The sequence below is a fragment of the Kogia breviceps genome, chromosome 13 (assembly GCF_026419965.1).
Source record: "Kogia breviceps isolate mKogBre1 chromosome 13, mKogBre1 haplotype 1, whole genome shotgun sequence".
NCBI lineage: Eukaryota > Metazoa > Chordata > Mammalia > Artiodactyla > Physeteridae > Kogia > Kogia breviceps.
Window position 1 is genome coordinate 73,816,502 of NC_081322.1, and position 21,471 is coordinate 73,837,972.

Consider the following 21,471-nt stretch of genomic DNA (forward strand, 5'->3'; position numbering starts at 1 on the left):
GAGTCTAGAGATAAGCAGGACACCATGACCTTTACAGGGAGGAGTGATTCCTCGACTGCAGTCTCTCGACTGGGAACGAGACCGTCACAAGCAGTGCGGTCACAAGGGCCCCGAAGTCCCTTCTTACGTTCTCCTCTCTTCATTACAATCTTCTCTCACCCCTATTACTCAAAATATTTCAAGAGGAAATGATTACACCAACGTTGTGGCTGTGGAGTCTTCCGGGGAGGCTTACCAACGGCCTCTTCTTACTGCAAACTTCCTGACAGCTCTCCCGCCACCACCATTATGCTTGCAAACCCTGTGTCTGATTCCTTTAAACACAGAGAACGTTATGAGTCTAGAGCAAGCGTGTGTCTCCAGTGTGAGTACCTAGGCTTATTCATAGACTTGGATGCAAGGAGAAGAAGGACGTTTCTCATTTCCTTTCCAGATTGTTATCGTTACAGTAGAGGTGCCCACCCTCTGACACTGAGGCATAGAATTAATAATTCACAACCAATTTGAGAGAAAAAAACCTTTAGCTCACATGCCTCTCAAGTTCAAAAACTAAAAGAGAAATGTAGGGGTATACAGTTAGAAGCAAAGAACTCTAATCGAAACATGAGCCACACTCACAACACGTTCTTCAGATGGAGAAGCGTAATATGGGCTCAGTTCTCTACCCATCCCTTCGGCCCCAATAATACCCAGGAGGACAGAGTTTAGCACTGCCTCGGGCAGAGAGGAAAAGGCAAGAGAAAGGACTGTTTTTCTCTCTTTTACTTTCTCTCTTGGTTAATCTCCAAGGGAAAGTTAGCTTCCAGTGGCAGACAGTGAATGAGGCTGCAGAGAGGTTTTATTTCACCTGTTTAAATTAGGTTGAATAGAACTCCTACCAGAAAACCTCCTGGCAATGGGTCTACAGCTAAGAGATTGGCAGATGTATCTCCATTCACAGCCAAGCACCTAGCCTCCTTCCCCATCCCTCCCCTCTCCTAATGAATGCCCAGGAAATAACGTGGGGAAAGTGCAGGGAGATGCCACAGTTGACTCAACTTTATTTGTTTCAATCCACTCTATGCAAAAACAAACTCATCAAGAAACATGCACTAAATGCATCTATAATGTGCTAGGTCTCACCGCTGCATTCACTCATTCCCTGACAACACAGATTCTCATCACCAGGAGATACAGTCGGTATCAAATAAGTTAGCATGTTGCAATCTTGGCTATGTGCTTCAGTGGAGTAGTTGAGAGCATAGGGCCTGAGCACAGTCAAAAAAAGGAAAAATACATGAACTGCACTTCACCAAAATTAAAAATGTTTGCGCATCAAAGGACATTAGCAACACAGTGAAAGGTGCCCTTCAGAATGAGGAAAAATATTTGCAAACTATTTATCTGATAAAGGATTAATATCCAGGATCTATAAAGAACTCTTACAATTCAATAACAACAAAACAACCCTCTTTAAAAATGGGCAAAATGGGGCTTCCCTGGCGGCACAGTGGTTGAGAGTCCGCCTGCCGATGCAGGGGACGTGGGTTCGTGCCCCGGTCCGGGAGGATCCCACGTGCCGCGGAGCGGCTGGGCCCGTGAGCCATGGCCGCTGAGCCTGCGCGTCCGGAGCCTGTGCTCCGCAACGGGAGAGGCCACAGCGGTGAGAGGCCCGCGTACCACAAAAAAAAAAAAAAAAAAAAAAAAGTGGGCAAAAGACTTGAACAGACACTTCTCCAAAGAAGATTTGCAAATGGCCAATAAGCACATGAAAATATCCTCAACATCACTAATCATTAGAGAAATGTAAATCAAAGCCATAATAAGATACCAATAGGATGGCTATTAGGAAAAAAACGTTGGCAAGAATTTGGATAAATTGGAGCCCTTGTGCATTGCTGGCAGAAATGTAAAATAGAGTAGCCACTATGGAAAACAGTATGGAGGTTCAAAAAATTACACATAGAATTACCATAGATTCCACTTCTAGTATATACCCCAAAGAATTGAAAGCAGGAACTCAAAACAAATATTTGAATACACATGTTCACAGCAGCATTATTCACAATAGCCAAAAGATGGAAGCAACCCAAGGATCCATTAATGGTTGAATGGATTAAAAAAATGTGGTATATAGATACAATGGAATATCATTCAGCCTTACAAAGGAAGGATATTCTGACACATGCTACCACATGGATGAAACTTGAACAGAAATAATCTAGACACAAAAGAATGTGTATGATTCCACTCATATGAGGTACCTAGAATAGCCACACTCATGGAGACAGGAAAAAAGAACAGTGATGACCAGAGTCTGGGAGAGGGAGGAATGGGAGTTATGATTTAATGGGCATGGAGTGTCAGTTTAGGAACATGAAAAAGTTTTGGAGACGAATGGTGGTGGTGGTTGTACAAAATGTGGACACACTAAATGCCATTGAACTGTACACTTTTACATGGTTAAAAAGTAAATTTTACGACATGCATATTTTATAATAAAAATAGAAAAATTAAGAAAAAAAGCATAAGGACTGGAGTCAAAGTGCCATGATTGACACCCTAGCTACCCCACACTAGCTGTGGGGCAAATAATTTAGACTGTCTGTGACTCCATTTTCTCTACTGTAAAATGGGATAATCAGAGTGCCTAAGTCATAAGGTTATTGTGAAGTCTGTGGGAGATGATAAAAAAGAAAATCCTGGCACATAATGAGTGCACAAAACATGTTAGCTATTGTTATTGTTTCTCTGGTATATGTGCTAAAAACTCCTTGATGCCACGGACAAATATTTCTTCCTTTTCTGCATCCCCCATAAGCATGTTATATATACTATTAAATACTTATTGACTGATTTATGTATTTATACACAAAGATGAACCTATTGACTCACTATCAGCGGTTGTTTTTCCAACACAGAATATAAATTAATATTGATCCCTTCATATTCTTGAATAAGCCTCTCTGAATCAAAGATATTCATTTACAGACAGCTGGCTAAAACTGGGGTATTATCTTGAAAAGGCCATAATTCACATGTTCCAAGGCCAAGGGAATCCTGAGGTCTTCCCCTCGCTATTATGTTATTCTAACCAACCTGTAGAACCATCCACAGAGTACAAAACCACGTAATTGTTTGGGACACCACCATCTAAAGAAAGATTCAAAGTAGGTTAAATAGATGGTAAAATCCCTGAGTCCCAGAAGCTGGTACCTTCTTAAATCTTTCCACATCACTGACAAGAGATTGAGGTGTGAAGGACATTCAGACCACTATTAATCAACTCTGGCCCAGGTGAGGTTTAAAACCCCTATTAAATTTTTTTTCTCATTATAACAGTTTAATTAATTAGATTTCTCTTTTATTTTAATAACATTGATATACAGTATTATGTACGTCATAGGAATACAGAACCATTTTCAGGGATAACTGAAGACCCCTATTAAATTTAAAGGTAAGTGTATCTGAGGATGCCGTTGGTCTCAAGTTGACGGCAGGAACAGAGCATTTGCTAATTCTCTCCATTTCAAACAAAACTATTTTAAAATAAAAGCTTCTTCTCCCCCACCCCAAAATGCTATAATAAAATATTAACATCCATTCTCAGAAATCACAGGTGATTTCTGAAATGTACACCATTTTCACAAGCATTTCCTATGGTGGGTTTTTCAAAACCTTGGCTGATGCTGGTTTCTAAAATGATCTTCTATCAGATTGACAAATTCATCTAACGGTTTATTTCTCCAACAGTTTGAGTGACTATTTCCCCTAGATATCTTTTGCAGAGCCCACACCCTAAAGCTTCATAATTCCATTAAATCAGTGCACAGCTGGGCAATTCTTTCTTTGCTCACATTATAATGATCCCTGAGGAATTTATGTAAATCTGTGGAAATTCATTTTCAAGTCTGTACTCTGAAAAGGAGGATGCATTCTCATTAAGTAAACGATTATATCTACAAGCAAGCTAAAAGCAACATGTTGGAGAGCTAAACTAAATTTGCCATCAGGAAAACAAAACCATTAGCTTTCATGTATAGGCTTTACCTAAATGCCACCAAAATTATAAGACAAAAGATTTTTACGTAGTCCAAACAGATACCAAGGAAAGTGTAGCTGAGCAACTATTGCAGGGCACAGCCTCCTTTCTGGTACCACCACTTAATTTCACTTTGGGCGATGCTATGGGAATGGGTTCAGCCTTAGAATTCATGGACCCTCAGGAAAGACTTCTCACACAAGGGTAAAAAGAAATGAACTCCCCTAGTCCTTCAAAGGGCACCAAAGTCAACCGCAAGAAACCCTGATAAGACCAGAGAATCTGAAAATTAAAGGACAGATATTGTGGGCTGGAAAGAGGACAGGCCTTATTTACAGTTAGACTTACCTGCATTCCAATCCTTTATTAGCTGAGTAAATCACCTAGACTTCAGGGTCTCAGTTTCCTCCTCTGCACGTCAGGGATAATAATTCTTTACAGTGTTATAAATTTTTAATGAGGTAAACTATGTAAAGCACTTAACCCAATACCTAGAACATGACTGATGCCCAAATGCCTTCACCTGGACCAAAACATAAGGTCTGAAAAGATCTAGGCTACGGAAATGAGGAATTCCTCCACTTAAACCGTTTTGGGTCCTCAAATAGCTATGGTGCCCTCCCATCTCAGTAGATCTGCCCACCTTTCCTACTGCTGGGAAAGTAAGGCTAAGGGATCCGTGGGAACATGGGCTCAATATTACCACATCCCTCTCTTCTTAAGCCATTCCAACGTTTACTCTTTTGAGCGTAGACCTTCTCATATCTGAAAATTCCAGACTCTGCTATCTCCATCACTGGCCAATTTCTCACATCCCTAACTAACAATAGCCCTCATTGCTTTCTTATATATCAACCACAGTCTCTCAGCCTCATGTGTCTTTTTTCTCAACTGCTGCTGCATTAACCAGCTCTGCATGAGTTTGGAATGATTTGATTCAGGCAGAACCTGGCAATGCCTTACTTTAAGGCCACGCCGCATGCCTCTCATCAACTCAGGACTTTCTTGTTGACACCGAAGTGTGAGTGGTCTTGCTTAGTATCCGCAGATGCGGTCTGGAGTTTCAGGGAAGTCCCGTCCCAGTAGAGCAAACCTTTAACCAACGGCTGACAAGAAAAATAGATAAATACTTCCCCTTTCTCCTCAACTATCTATAGTCTTGAGATGTCCTTTCATAGGACAGTCCAACGACAGGAAGCAGCCTAAATTAGTGCTACTGGTTCAGCAACACACCTTCCAATTAGCTTTTCCTCCTTCCCTACCTTGGTTCCTTTATACTTACTCTTGCCTCCCTTCAGAAAAACAGTAGCATAAATTCTTGTATCAGGCTCTGCTTTCTGGGATACTCAGGCTAAAACACCTGCCCCTGCTGAGGGGACATGACCTGTACCTGTACCAGGTAACTCTCCCCATTTTGCAGGGGAAGATTGAACAAGGATGAACATCTAACACAAAGGCTGCCAATCTACTGCCTAAGCCAGTAAGCAAGACTCTAGACCTCGTCTGAAACGATGAGCTACACAAACTGAATTCCTCTCTAGGGAACTGGGAAATACAAATAGGTGAAGCTAATTAGCAGACTATGTCATAAAGAGAGAAGGTAGCAGGGCAGCCATGAGGGTCTAATCGATCCATTCAGCAGGGGAGGGAGGAGGAACTGTATTCATTTATTTGTCATTGCAACCCAGTACCTGGTATAGTGCCTACCACATAGTAGGAGCTTAATACACTTTTTGCTAAATGACAAATACAACTTTTCTCCCACTTTTCTCCTTGAGTTTAACTCCTCTGCACCCAATCCTTCCCTGCAGTCAGAGACAAGAATCATCTAGCATTTCCTCAACCGCATCAACACTAGTATCTTCCGCTCCCTGTAGCGAACAATAAACCACACCTTAAACCTTGCCATATCTCTTAACTGCTTCCCCTTCAGAAGCCTCTTGAAATTCCTCTCCCTGACCATCACAGGTTCTATTCTGTCATCTCACCAGTCCCCTCACTTCTGGCATGCTCTTTTCCCTCATTGTTCCTCCTTTATCACAGTCCTTCATTCCTTTTCTGGCCTTCCTTATTTCATGCCTCTCTACCCAGTCAGCAGCCCGTGATTAATTATTATAATAAATACTTCTACTCCTGCATTTAACTAATCCTTTTATAGTACATATAAAGGCATAAATGTGCCAGTTCCAACATTAACAGACCACTGTCTGTTTTCCCCATTCCTGTTCCTGATCTAACAAGCACAGCTAGAAAATACCACATCTAACTTCAGCTGGACCTTCCACACAAATGAAATTATAACTTTTTTCTTGCATCCCATGATCTTGTTCATACCACTTTAATAATTTCTCCTTCTGTAGCCCATACCTGGGTAAGTGGCAAGACCTCAAGTCTTTTTCATGATTCTCTACACGTTCATAAATGGAGAGTTGTTTCAAGTTTCTTCCCAATGGACTCAGGGACACCCTGCAAATCAGAGGATGTAGCTAGATGCTAGGCATCCACCTAACTCCATCCAGTAGTATATTCAAGCCTCAGCTAAGACCCAGCCAAGACTCCTGGTTGAGTAATTCAGTGACATTCCCCACTCACTGTGTTACAAACTTTTTATACATGTTTAACCTTAAAAATAACTCCACAAGGCTCTCATTATCACAGTTTCCATATGAGGAAACTAAGATCCAAAGAAGGTTGAGTAAATTTCCATAGGTCACAAAGTTAAAAAGTGGCAGAGTTAGTATGAAACCCAAGCTTTCTTATCCCAAATGATGCTCTTTCAAGACTACTATAAAAATACTTAGCAACTTGTTTTTATTCTCAATGACATCAAAATAATACTAAGCCTTTAGGATTATATCCTTGGATAACTGACAGTATCATTATTATTGTTACTAGCATGTTGCTTCCTTCTTTCTCCTTCAACTCTTTCTTAGATGCTACCAATACTTATGAATTCTCTCAGAGAATAGCTTTCCTTTCCAGCTCCTAGTCAACATTTTAATTCAGCCCTTTGCCATTATCTTTGATTAATTGAAAAAAAAGGGGGGCTTCTAATCTGTATTCTCTGATCTCGGTATCTTCTTAACTCAATTCATATTATTCATAGTTGCTATCTTTCTCCAACAGTTTTCACCACATCATTTTCTCTTCTACCAGAAAAGGTAATAACTTTTCTTTTATTGATAAATGTAACATTAAGTGACTCCCCTCCTCCATCAATCCATCAACATTAAACTCAGTTTCATCTTTTATGCTGTTTTTCACTAGAATTTCACCCTCAAGCCTTATCCTTAAAACACAATATATGGACTTCCAATTCGAAGAACACTACTTTGTGTTATCTGTTCAACAACTCTATACTCCTAAAACTATAGAAATGACCAAAGAAAAAAGTGTTAAGGGTAAAATATGTATCAGTGTTAGAAAATAGAGTTTTCCCTTAAAAGTTGGAAAATTTGACAATTTTTATAAACTATGGTGCATGCCAGACCAGATAAAGGGAAACAATGACCACAATTCAAATCAACCGACAGAAGGTTGGAAAAGGTAGTATTCCAGATAATTTGGATAAGACACAAAGGCTAAAATATATCTGGTTATTGGATAGACTACAGCCCACAATCTTGAAAATATTCTTCTGGATCCAGAAGAAAGGAAGGAAAAACCTCAGGGATATACTACCAGAGAGACAGAGCACCATGAGTTGAAGCTGGAGAGGAGAGGAGCAAGAAAAAATAAAATCTGGGGTTACTATGAGATGCTGGTACTGAGATACTAAGCCTGACTCAGGGTTGGGTGAACAGAATCTAAAAGTCCAACATTAGAATGAGACCCTTGATGCTGAACAAAATGGATGGACCTAGGTCAGTAGCAGCCAGGGAATCCAGGCAAACCAAACTCAATAGTCCTTAGAGGAAAGTATTTCGATTATAACCCCAAGGATTTCCATAGATTATGAAGTCATCATAAAAACTGAGTAGACCCGCAAGGAGAGTGTTCACCACAGCAATGAATAAGCAGAAAAAATATACAACATATTTAAAACCACCCCCATAATTTCAAATTGTAGAATTACCATCTATAAATGGGACAAAGTGAGACAGTAGCATTGACATATATACCCTACCAAATGTAAAATGGATGGCTAATGGGAAGCTGCTGCATAGCACGGGGAGATCAGCTCAGTGCTTTGTGACCACCTAGAGGGGTGGGATAGGGAGGGTGGGAGGGAGACGCAAGAGGGAGGGGATATGGGGATATATGTATACATATAGCTGACTCATTTTGTTGTACAGCAGAAACTAACACAACATTGTGAAGCAATTATACTCCAATAAAGATATTAAAAAATAATAAAATATGAAATAATTCTAAATAAAATATTGAAAGAAACAAATAATAAATTCAAAAAAGGAAACAGCCAAGATGAAATTATTTTTAAAAGATCAAGTTACTGTTAAAAACACAGTTTTTAGAATGAAAACATAATCATTGAAATTATCATATTTCTCTATAAGTAAACTAACAACTTAGATAAAGCTGAAGACAGAATTAGGAAATTAAAAGATTACCCTAAAGGAAGTACACAGAATGAAGCAGACAGAGAAAAGGAAATGCAATATATGAAATTAAAAGATAAATAGACTTGAAGAACTGAATGAGAAGGTCTCATAAAGTAGCAATAGAAAGAATGGAGGAGAGGAAATATTCAAAGACATAATGTTTGAGAATTTTTCAGAACTGATGGAAGATTCTGAAAGATATATGAAAGATGTCCATACCTACACATATTGTAGTAAAAGTTCAGAACACCACAGCTTAAGAGATCTAAAAAATAGTCATTTCTTCTGCAAAGAAATGATAACTATGCAGGCTTTCAATAGCCACAATGAAAGCCAGTAGCCATAGAATTATGTCTTCAAGAAATTATTTCAAGAAAATAACTCAACCTACTATTTTGTATCCATCAAAATTTCTTCAGGATTGAGAATGAATTACATACATTTCAAACATTTTTAGATGAACAAAAACTGAGAGAAAAACTGTACACTTTCACAAGAAATTTCTGAAAGATATATTTCTGAAAAAAAAAAAAAATCCCAGAAAGAAGATCTAAGAAGAAAGGTGAGCATAAATTGGTAAACATATAGATAAATCTATATAAACTGTGTCTTATAAAATAATAAATAATATAAAATGTCTAATTTGGGAAGTTAAATGATAGAACTTAAAGAGTAATAATAGTATGGAAGTCAGAAAAGATGATTGGAATAGTTGTTCCAGAACCCTTGTATTGTTCAGAAAGGGGAGGGTATAAATGGTTGATTAAATTTAGTCATTGTTAAGTTAGTGGACACCCCCTTAAAATGTCAAAATTATAAAAGAAAATAAGTTAGAATATATCATTTCTAATCAGTAAAGTAAGATAATTGGATAATAAAACAAGCAAATTTGAAAGAAAGAGAGAAAGAAAAAAAGAGAGGGAAAGGGAGGGAGGAAGAAGCATAGAAAAAAACAAACAGAAAGTATAAATGAATATCATAGAAATAAGTAAATATATATCACTAATCACAATATTTATGTATTGATATATAGACCAAACTTGCCAGTTAAAGACAGAAATTTTTAAGGCTAAACTTAAAAATTCTGCATTAGGGTTTCCCTGGTGGTGCAGTGGTTGAAAATCTGCCTGCTAATGCAGGGGACACGGGTTCGAGCCCTGGTCTGAGAAGATCCCACATGCCGCGGAGCAACTAGGCCCATGACTGAGCCATAACTACTGAGCCTGCACATCTGGAGCCTGTGCTACACAACAAGAGAGGCCGCGATAATGAGAGGCCCGTGCACCACGATGAAGAGTGGCCCCCACTTGCCACAACTAGAGAAAGCCCTCGCACAGAAACAAAGACCCAACACAGCAAAAATAAAATAAAATTAATTAATTAAAAAAAACTCCTACCCCCAACATCTTCTTTAAAAAAAAAAAATTTCTACATTAAACACACCTAAAATATAAAGAGAAAATTGTTGAAAGATATGTCCAATAAATAATAGCCCAAAAAAAGCTGGGGAGAGCTATATTAATAATATAAAAAGAGTCTTTAAGATAAAAAAACATTATTAGGAAGAACAAGTGATACTACCTAAAGTTTCAAATTACAGTAAGATTTAACAACTAGGTATGTAATATGGCCCTATCTCAAATTACACAATGCAAAACATTTAAGAACTCCAGAGAAAAATTGATAATCATCATGATAATATAAGAATGAAATACACCTTTTTCAATTATTGATAGTTCAAGCAGAAAAAAGTCTATAAAAATATGAATATTTTGGACTACCAAACTTGATTTAATGAAGATAGATTTCTTCTCAAGCACATGATACATTTATCAAAATTGAATACATTAATCCATAAAGCAAGATTCATCTTACATACAATGTATATGCGTGTGAATATATATATATATGTTCTACATTATACAGAGAGAGTATAGTCTATGTGGTGTGTGTTTTTGTGTACTTGTATATATATTGCATTCTCTAGCCACAAAGCAGTTAAATCAGAAATCATTATTTAAAGAGATGAATTTTTAACATCTTCTCATGAAAAATTTCTAACACATGCAAGAGTAAATGAAGTAGTATATGTTGAATGCTCATGTATCCTTCATCTAGATTCAATGATTATTCAACTCATAGTCAATCTTTTATCATCTATTCATCCACTCCCATCTGAATTTTTCTGAAGCAAATTCATCCATAAATATTTGTAACTCTATAAAGGAAGGATTTTTTCTTTAACAGAATGATAATACCACTATATATATTTTAAGATATATAAAATTCCTAAAATATCCAGTCAGTGTTCATATTTCCTTGATTATCTTATATGTTTTCTTAGTTTGTTCAAGTCAGGATCCAAATAAGGATCATACATTGCATTCGATAGATAAATCTGTTAAGTCTCAAGTGGGTATAGTATTAAGACCCCATATGATTGAAATTCTAAAACCACAGTTCCAAATAACTCATAGATCACAGAAGAAATGAGAATGGAACATTGAAAACACTTGTAACTGAACAAAGAGCAAAATACCAACACAGCGTTACTTTGAAATGCAATGAAAGCAGTAATTTGAGGAAAACTTTATATTTTAGTGCTTATATTAGAACAAATTGTGGAAATTAATGATTTAAACATCCAACTTAAGAAGTCAGGTAGGGGGTAGAATGGTAGACTATAAACAGAAAACAGAAGGAAGAAATTTAAAGAAAGAATGGACTATTGAAATAGGAAACTAAAATATAACACGGGATCAATGTGATGGAATACGTAGCCCCAATTCTTTGACACTCATTCCATTGATAGGAGGGGTCTATTTCCCCTCCCCTTAAATCTTTGTTGTGCAACGACTCTGACCAAGACTATGGCAGAAGGGATGCTTTCCCAGCTCTAGGTCTAGCCTTTAAGAGGACATGCAATTTCCACTTCCCATAGAACATTCTTAGCATTCCAAGCTGCAATGTAAGAAGTATAAATACTCCATTGGAGAGGCCGTGTGGAGCAGCCCTGTGATACATGGATAGAGGGAGAAACCTGGCTGAGCTCAGCCCTCTAGTTCTCCTTGCCAAGGCACCAGGCATGTGAGTGAAGCTATCCTGGACTATCCAGACCAGACCAAGAAGCAGTAATACCACCAGGTAAACCCAGTCAATACCACATGATGCAAGAGAATGAGCCAGGAAAACTATCCCTGAATTCCTGACCCACAAAATCATGAGATAATAAAATGGTGGTTGTTATAAGCCAATAAATTTTCAAGGTTGTTACACAGCAAAAGATAATAAGAGTAATAATGCCAAAAGTTGGTTCTTTGAAAAGACTAATAAAATTTGTCTCTGATCTCTAGTGATATTTGCCAAGGGAAAAAAGACATAAAACATTTTTTTTTAATTAAGGAAAAAAAGGGCTTGGATGGTAACTAGACTTATTGTGGTGATCATTTCGCAATATATACAAATACTGAATCATTATGTTGTACACAAGAAACTAGTATAATGTTATATGTCAATTATACCTTAACTGAAAAAAAAAAAGGACTATGTGTCAGACTATATATCAAAGAGGTAACTCTGGATTAAAGCCATCAGGCAGGATGGGACAATCTGATGGGGTACAACAAGCAGTTGTTTGAGGTTTGGATTCTTCCACTAATTAACTTTGGGAAAGTTACTTAAATCTATCAGACCTCAGTTTGATAAAAATGAACTAACTAAAGCTCCTTCTATAGTTATAATTCTTTGACATTGTGATTTTTCATATGTTTAGTCTCTCCTATTTATAGGGGCTGTACTTAAGAAATAGTGAATTCAGGGCAAGGAACAAAGTAGAGTTCAGAAGGTAACCAATACTACTTGTTCTCTTTGCTTAAACTGGGGAAAATAATTTGGAGACTAACCTGCTTTTTTTTTTACAAAATTTCACTATGTCTATTCAAGATCTTTTTGTGTCAATAAAGTCAATAAACATCTGTTGAATTAAGTTCACACAAACACACAAAAAGGTTATTTCCCAGAATAAAAGAAATATCACATTAGCTAGTTTGATAGACATAGCCTACAATGAAAGAATTAGTTTTTATCCTTATATATTCTATACAAACACTGTATCCTAAATTCTGGTTTATAAAGATTTTTCAAGACTTTGAGAGTCCTACAAATGGCTCATGCTACAAATATGATGTGGAGCTCAATTGCATTTAAGTGCTTATCGAAAACATGGCCACAATTTCTACTTTGCTCTACATTTTCAGCAGTAAGTTAAAAGTTTTGTAAGACTTAACAATTTATTTGTGTCTTTCTGTTGGTTTTTATCATGGAATTTAGTTAATGACGTTTTGTAGCATGTTAAATTTCTGCTGATATTTTGGAATGATTTTGAACCTTATGGATGGAGTGGGTGGAAGGGCCATAGTTCTATCAAAATGTTCTAGCTTGTTACCTTAGAGGAAATAAAAAGCTCTATCATGTTTCCACCTTAGTTTCTGGTGAGGACGTTTATTAGTTTAAATGCCTTTTTAAATTTCAAAATATTTATATCTCAATTCTAAAATTTAGTGTACAAAAAGAAAATAAGCTAGACCAACTGACATAATTAACAGGTTATAGGCTGCAATGGAAAGATTAGGCCATTCTAAAAAAGATACCACCAGGATTTTTGAAATTTCATTTTAAATTAGCAAAGCCATTTTCCATATTCAGTTGTTTTCTAATGAGGATAAATATTTGCAATGGTAAAATTAAGAAACATTTATGATTTAATGTATATAGTATAACCATAAGAAGGATCATACTCACAAATAGATACAGATTACTCTTACTCTGAACATATAAAAACATCTTTAAATAGATAAAGCTATATAATATTGACATATTTATGTAAGAGTTCTTTACATTCTTACTAAAATTAAGATTAGGACATCAATCTTGACCTTTACCCATTACTATTTCAAAAAATAAAATGAAAAAACCCTAGCCACATGCTTTTTTTATTTCAAAGTGTCTTCTCTATCTTTATGAGCTAGGTAGTTTATCTACTACAAGGCATTAATAATTTCTTTCTTTCCCAGTTATTTATAGGGTGCTTTAGCTTTATTAAGCTGTCTACCAAATGCTAAAACATTAAATAATGAGTTTTCTCTTCTATGCCTACCCCATAGTTGGGAGATTTCTTGCTTCAAACCTCAGTGCACACATGTAAACACAATTATTCAAAACAAGGCAACAAGTGAGAAGCAGGATTAAAATAAGAACTCAGACATTCTAACTCACAATCCAGCATGCAACCCCCTAGAACTTGCTGTTTTCCTTTGTCCTCTTTGCTGTGAACCAAGATACTTGTTCTTTAGCAGGGTGTTTCTGCTGCAAATCCAGTTGCTACTGCATTATGCAATGAAGTCAGAAGCCTGAGCTGGTGACATCAATATAGGTTGCTATGGTAACTCTTTCCATAAGTATTACAGGTTCATTGTAGGCTCAAAAAAGAGGACTTCAGCAGAGTAGCAAAATAGCTGGCATTATTCAGCCTAAATTACAACAGTAATTGGTGCAAAAAATGTCTTATACTAGCTATAGTAAATGCAGATTTTTATATTTATGTTTTATGTCGTTATTGAAAGTCATTTTCTATTTTTTTTAAAGAAATGAAAATTCTTCAATAGAAGTAGCATTGCCACTGACCTTCTGATATAACAGATCCACATGATCCAAGCAGAAGAGAGGCACACTGTAATATAGCTAATTATTCCCCACTTTGTGTCATTCCAGAAGTCAAGTAATGTTACACATTATCTGTTATGAATACATTCATAATAGCATGATTCCAATCCAGTTTTGTCATTACAGGCATTATAAAAAGGTCCCACAGAGCTGTTTGTATGAAAGCAATTTTAGATGACAAGTTTTCCCAATGAGTGTGCCTATTTTTACCCGAACAATAGAAAAGATCACCTTTTTATTGCACATGTTCATCCTATTTCCCTGAATATTTTTGCTAATGCCTCAGTTTTAATGGTTAAGTCCATCTCTCTGTGTAGGAGACATTTGGAAATATTCTTTATCCATTACATTCTTTTAACCTGAATTTGAACCTTGTGGCTGACAATTACAAAGCCTGAATTCCTTCCTTCCACAGCTTTTTTTTTTTTTTTTTTTTAATTATCTACCATCATCAACATGAGGGTGTTAGTTCAATTCTGCAACCATGCTCAGGCTAGGCACTAGGGTTACAATGTGTCGGGCATTAGGTATAAGAAGCGTAAGACATACATGTCACACATGTAATAGAATATTTACTGAGTACCTGCCATGTGCCAGACACTATGGTAAGCACTTTACATCCATCATCTCATTTAATCCTCACAACAATACAGTGAGAGAGGGAAGTACTTTTATCCCCATTGTCTGCATTGGAGAACTGAAGCTCAGAGGGGTAAAGTCACTTGCCTGAAGTCGCAGAGGTAGCTAGGGAACACAGCTGGCATTTGAACTTAGATCTGACCCCAAATATTTATCTTTTGACAGAAATTAAGGAAAATTTCTTGTTACTGTGTTAAAATTTAAAATTGCATCATAATCCTATTGATAAAGAATTCCTTCACATACACTTCACTGAAGCATAAAGGCAATGATAGTCTTCAGGTTGACTTCATAAACACTTTTGATGACTGACTTTCCTGTTTTTGTAACACTCAGCAGTTCAGAAAGTGTTTGTATGAAGATATTTTTATTCCCTTAGGTTATAAATGAAAATATGTCTCAAAAATATTGGTCTATAACTTTTCTTAGACAGTTGCATCGATATTCTCATACACTCCAAGCTACTGGACTATCTTCAGCTCAGATAAATATATTAATAATGTGTATAGAGTGGAGCAGTTTACAAATCATACTAAACATTCACCCATTCAGCACATTTTCAATGAGCCACTATTATGAGTCAGGCACTGTGCAAAATGTTAGATATGAATCTACAATAAAAAACTGAAATGGTCTCCAAAGTAAGGAAGCATATAGTCTAAAATGGGAGTCATTGATCAAATAACAACATAATAAATGTAAAACTGGAACTGTGTCCAGACAGTATAAAATAAGAAAGGCTGTAAATAAACAATCTAAGCAATTCAACCCTGAATGATACAAAGAGAACAGAAGAAACACAAAGAAGCAGAAGGAAGAAAATAATAAAAAGAAAAGGAAAACCTAAGGAAATGTAATGCAACATATGATGGGAACATCAACATAGCCAACTTTCTTCTTTGAAAAGACAAATAAAATTAACAAACCTCTGGCAAGGTTGATCAAGAAAACAGAGGCAAGGCAAAAGTAAACACCTTTTGAAATGACAAAGGGAACACAATTAGAAATACAACAGAGATTAAAAAGGAGGTAAGATGCAGTGAACTTTATGTTAATACATTTGAAAGCATAGATAAAAGGAACAAACAAAATTGATCAAGAAGAAACAGAAACTTAAATAGGCCTAGACACACCAAAGAAATTGAATTAGAAATATACAAACTTCCCAGACCAAAAGCATGGATGGTGTCACAGGTAATTCTACCAAAATTTAAGAATGGATAATTCCAGTATTACAAACTCTTCTAAATAATTTTTAAAAGCAGGAACTATCCAAATAAATTATGAGTCTAGTATAATTTGATTAAAACAAAAAGCTAAACAAGAACAGTATGAGAAAAGAAAAATAAAGAAAAATATCTCCCATGAACATAAATACAAAAATCCTAAATAAAGTATAAAATCCAGCAAGTGTAATAAAATGCTGTATCCCTCTTTTCTTCCAAATGCAACCATTAATCAGCATTTTTGAATCTATTATTATCCACTTCTTATTTTACATCTTAGTAATAATAGTGAACTGTGGCATTTCCATGGACATACCTTACATTTCTCACCTCTGTGCCTTTCGTGATAATACGTCCTCTACCTTGACCACCATTCCTCATTTAACTAGATAACTTACTTAATCTTGAAAATATCACCTCACCCCTCTCTCCTTCTGGCCAGAACTTTTTCTTATGATTTACCATATAGTACAAAGTATTTTAATGGGTGTCTTTCCCACAAAGAACCATATGGTTACATATTATGTCTTTTTCATCTTCTAACCCCTGGCTATTAATATGTGCCTGGAATGGCACTAAATGTTCTAAATCAACTTCATGTAGTTTGCATTTTGACCATACAGGCAGTCTGATGAACTAATAGAATGACCTTCATTTAGATCTTCAATATCACCTATATTTACCTCCAGTACCTCAGAATGTAACCTTTTTTGGAAGTAGGGTCTTTACAGAGGTAATCAAGTTAAAACAAGGTCACTAGGATGGGCCCTAATTCAATATAACTGTTGTCCTTTTACCAAGAGGAAATTTGGACAGAGAGACATTTGCAGAGGGAAGACTATATGAAGGAAGAATGCTATGTGAAGATAAAGGCAGAGATTAAGGTAATACATCTACAAGGCAAGGGATGTCAAAAATTGTCACAAGTCACCAAAACCTAGGAGAGAAGCCTGAAACATAGTCTACTTGACAGCCCTCAGAAGGAACCAACCCTACTGACCCCTTGATCATAAATGTTTACCCTCCAGAACTGTGAGAAAATAAATTCCTCTTGTTTAAGCTAAGCCACCCAGTTTGTGGTACTTTGTTACAGCCCTAGGAAAATAATAAGTATCTTCAAGAAATCTTAGAATAAATCTAAGCTTCTTGCTAATGAATAAGGCAATTCCCAACACTTTCTTTCATTGGGTACCATATTGATAGAGCCAGTTCACGATAAAAATAGCTAGATCGAAATTTCACCTGTGTTTTTATAGCCTCACAGGGAAAATCTGCAAATAAATGTGTACAACCTAACACATTGCCACCATTTGCTACAAGAAGGTTAATATTTTTTCTGGAGAGAATGCTTTCCTTTCTTCCAGAAAACAGACATCTGATTCCTAAATGATCATTAAAATTTTTTTATTCTAGGCTTCTAAGACACATCTAAATACTCAGAATGGATTGTTTACCCATCAGTACATAGTTAAATTCACATTAAAACATTCTCAAATATCAAAAAAAGTGTTTTATCTTAACAGCAATTAATAATTCATCTAATGTCTAACTTTAAGGGGTCTGATGGGAAGCATGGTGGAAGATTCTTATTGAGGTTTTGGAAGCAGACAAAATCATGACATGAATCATAGTTAGGAATCTATATTAATAGCCACATTACCAAAGAACATACAGAGCTAAAACATTAAACATTTGCTATGTTCCTGTCGAACACCGCAGTCCCCTTTAGGGAAAAAGGCATAAGTAAATGTGTCCCTCTGAACTTACTTTTTCCAGATGGGTGGAACTTGAGGGATGCTCTGAGCCAGCAGAATGGTCACTCCCATGCACCTTCAGGGGGAAACATATGGCTTTTAGTAGAATCTAACAGAGTCACTGATCCTGTTCCTGGACTTGATATGATTTCCTTCCTTTCTTCCTCCCTTTCTTCTACTGTCCTTCTTTACTTTTAGTATAAACATGCTTTTCTATTAAAGTAATGCATGTTTGAAGTTTTAAAGAAGCCCCAAAGTTTTGTGCACAGAACTGTCAAAATGAACGAGCATTTTGAAGTAGGCATCCTGTTTCTTATTTTCTCAGTTCTGAGTATGAATTTAGCAGCATAACATATTGGTTGGGTACATGATTCAGAGCCAAATAGCTCTTGTCAAATTGACAAGATCTCTTATTAGCTGTATACAACTTTAGGAGTAGTATTTAGCCATCCTGTGCTTCCACAGCAGTAATTAAGGATGAAAATTGTACCACCATCATATGGTCTGAGAACCAAAAAAAGATGGTACCTGAAGAGCACATAACACAGGGACAACCACCTGGTGAATACTTAATAAATGTAAGCTAATAATTATGCTTACAAAGAAAGAAAACACCAATTATATGACATTCTGGAAAAGTCAAAACAATAGCAATGGTAAAAAGATTAATGGTTTCCAGGGGTTTGAGGCAGGGAGGGCGTTAGGTGAGGTTTGAACACATTAAGCACCTTTTTAAGATGGTATAACTATCTGTATGATACTATAATGGCAGATATATGATACCACACATTTGTCAAAATGTATAGAACTTTATAACGTAAAGAGTGAACCTTACTGTATGCAAATTTTAAAAAAATCTATTTGGAGGTCAGGGTATTCCTGGATGGAAGGCAGAATGTGATAAAACTAATTATATCATGAATGTCTGAAATAAACATAACTATTACAAATGTATGAAGCAAACTCACTGCAGGGGCTGGGGGGAAAAGATGACCTAAGTAACTCTGGAAATGAATGCAGTCTAAAAGACTCTAGGCAAAATAAACTGTTACATAAGCACTGTGTGTTGGTAAAGTGGATTCTCATGAGGATATCAGTAATTTTGATACTTCTATACATATATACTGGAATTGAACAATTAAGTAATTAGATGCTGGATGTTGGGAGCCAGGTTTCTCACTGTAGTTGTGGGAGATTACAGACAAGAAAGAGGAGGAGGCCAGAATGAGCCATGTGGTAATAGATTAGCATTGGAGATATCAGTATGAACTCATGCTTAGCTTGGTATAGATACAGATGATTACATATAGAAATAATTATAGAAATATGTATATACATGGGTTAGTATATACACATATAACCCCTTGCTCTGTCAGTACAGAGGGCCTAGAAATAATGACACCCCAGCAGCAATAAGCACACCTATCATCCAGATCTTGTTTTCTAATACCATATTCCAATTTTTAAAAATCAGGGCTTCTTGGAGAAAGGCTGATTCTAGGACTGAGACAAAAAATATATAGATGATCCAAGAGCATCTTGTAGTGCCAGAAAATAAAAAAATGCTTTTTAATAAATAATGGAGTATGCAAAGGGACATAACAGACAACTGAAAAAGTCCCCAATTGTCAGGTTGGAAAATTTTATCAACGAAATAAGTGGCATTGGCTTATAATCCGAAATAAAAAATAAATCTATGAGTCCATACTGATATAGATAAATAATTGAAATAAATAAATAAATATCAATCAATAAATAAGGGAGAATAGACAAATCTCCCACACAGGAAAATTCCAAATAATTAGTGTCAATACTCTGCCCTCAAGGAGGTGAAGCATAAATTCCCACATGCTGGATGGGAGCTGTTCATAGTGACTTCCTTCCAAAAAGTACAGTATAGAAAAGGGGGAGAAAGAGCAACTTTATAGAACAGAAACCTGGCACACTAACTCAGCCAACTGACCAAGGTAAATATGGACAGTAATAAGTCATGTTGATAGTACGTATCCTTGACATGATACGATGAAAATGGCACTTTACCTTTTTAGTTTTCTTCCCAAAAACCTACAACCCCAGTCTAATCATAGAGAGAAAACATCAGGTAACTCCCAATTGAGGAGCATTTTACAAAATACTTGACCAGTACTTTTCAAAACTGTCAAAAGTCACCAAAAACAGGGAAAGTTTGATAAACTATCACAGCCAAGAGGAGCCTAAGGACACATGAGGACTAAATATAATGTGATATCCTGGAAGGGATCCTCAAAGAAGAAAAGGACATTAGGTGAAAACTAAGGAAATTAGAATAAATTATAGACTACAGTTAAAATAACGTATCAATATCGATTCAAAATTGCAAGAAATATCCCATACAAACATACAAATATAAAATGTTAACAATAGGGAAAATATTTAGAGGATATATGGGAACTTTGTAGTGACTTAATCTGTTTTAAAATTTAGAATTTGTTTTAAAAAAGAAAAAAATTAAAGAAAATTATATTGAACCTAAAAACAAAAACATTAACCAGCATTACTATTATTTTTTTTTAATTAAGTAGATAATTAGTACAGGAGATACCTAGCAACTACTAGGACTTATAAACTTGAATGTTTTAATCATTACTCCAACTAATCCTGATCTAATTCTTATACTTGATTCAATTCATGTTGAATCTCTTCTCAAAGTGAGACCCTCCTCAAAGTTGATCTGTTATGTTCAGAACCTTTACCACCCACTTTAATTTGCCTACAAGGAATTCTTACAGATGTCAGTGGCTTTTATACTCAACCTGCAGTTCCTAACACTCTACTCCATTTTTCAGCACTCCTTGATTTATAGCTCAAAGGACAATTTGCCCTTTTAATCCAGTGAAAAACTATTTAAAAAGTAAGAGGTCAGTCACAAATTACATTAATTTACTAGTAACACAAATCCACACATGATGATTTTTCTCAATGTAAATTAGGTTTCACATCACTTATATCTCCTGTGTTTAGTTCTTGGCCTTCTGAAGTCAGACTTTACATATTTAGTTTTTTTCTCAAGTAATTCCTCATCTAACAAACTTCACCATCCACAGTAGATTTTATGTGGTACTATTTTCTTTTAAAAATGTGAAAGTGCAAAAAAAACAGTAACTTAATAGTTTTCAATATACTCCCAGGAAGTTGTTCCTTCCCTCCTTACTGTAACAGAGAAATGTACCTCTCTGAATTGAAGCTTTTTGTGATGCCTATGCTTTGGAGGGGCTTGAAAGTGACTATGAACAGAGAGATGAAAAGAAACAGTAGAGACAGGAAGTTGAGCTCGGCCATCATACAGTTTTTGAAGGAGCTGTTCGCATATGGTTATTCATCCCATTTCTCTTTCCTCTGTACACTCTAGATTATACCTCATAATCTCCCTATCAGTGTTCTCACGTCTTGCACATGTAGAATCTGATATAAGATAAGCATAACTCAGAATTTTATGATTCTTCACAAAGTCCTAAAACACCTAGAGACAATGGCCCTTGACTTAGATGGGGCAGGTAGAAATGCAGATG

General features: G+C 36.0%; 1 long non-coding RNA gene across 8 annotated transcripts in view; it reads right to left on the bottom strand.

Annotated features, from left to right (window-relative positions):
• The window catches only part of LOC131767981 (uncharacterized), a 392,450-nt gene that overhangs the window by 330,794 nt on the left and 40,185 nt on the right, over nt 1-21,471 (bottom strand). For 3 of the 8 annotated variants that reach the window (XR_010836072.1, XR_010836075.1, XR_010836077.1), the window contains exon 3: nt 17,937-17,999. The exons of 1 other annotated variant lie outside the window; for it this stretch is intronic. This is a non-coding gene — a long non-coding RNA (uncharacterized lncRNA). Of the gene's footprint in view, nt 1-13,857; nt 13,980-17,936; nt 18,000-21,471 lie in introns of those variants that run through there. 4 more of the 8 variants (XR_010836074.1, XR_010836073.1, XR_010836078.1 and 1 more) reach the window with 2 other exon arrangements.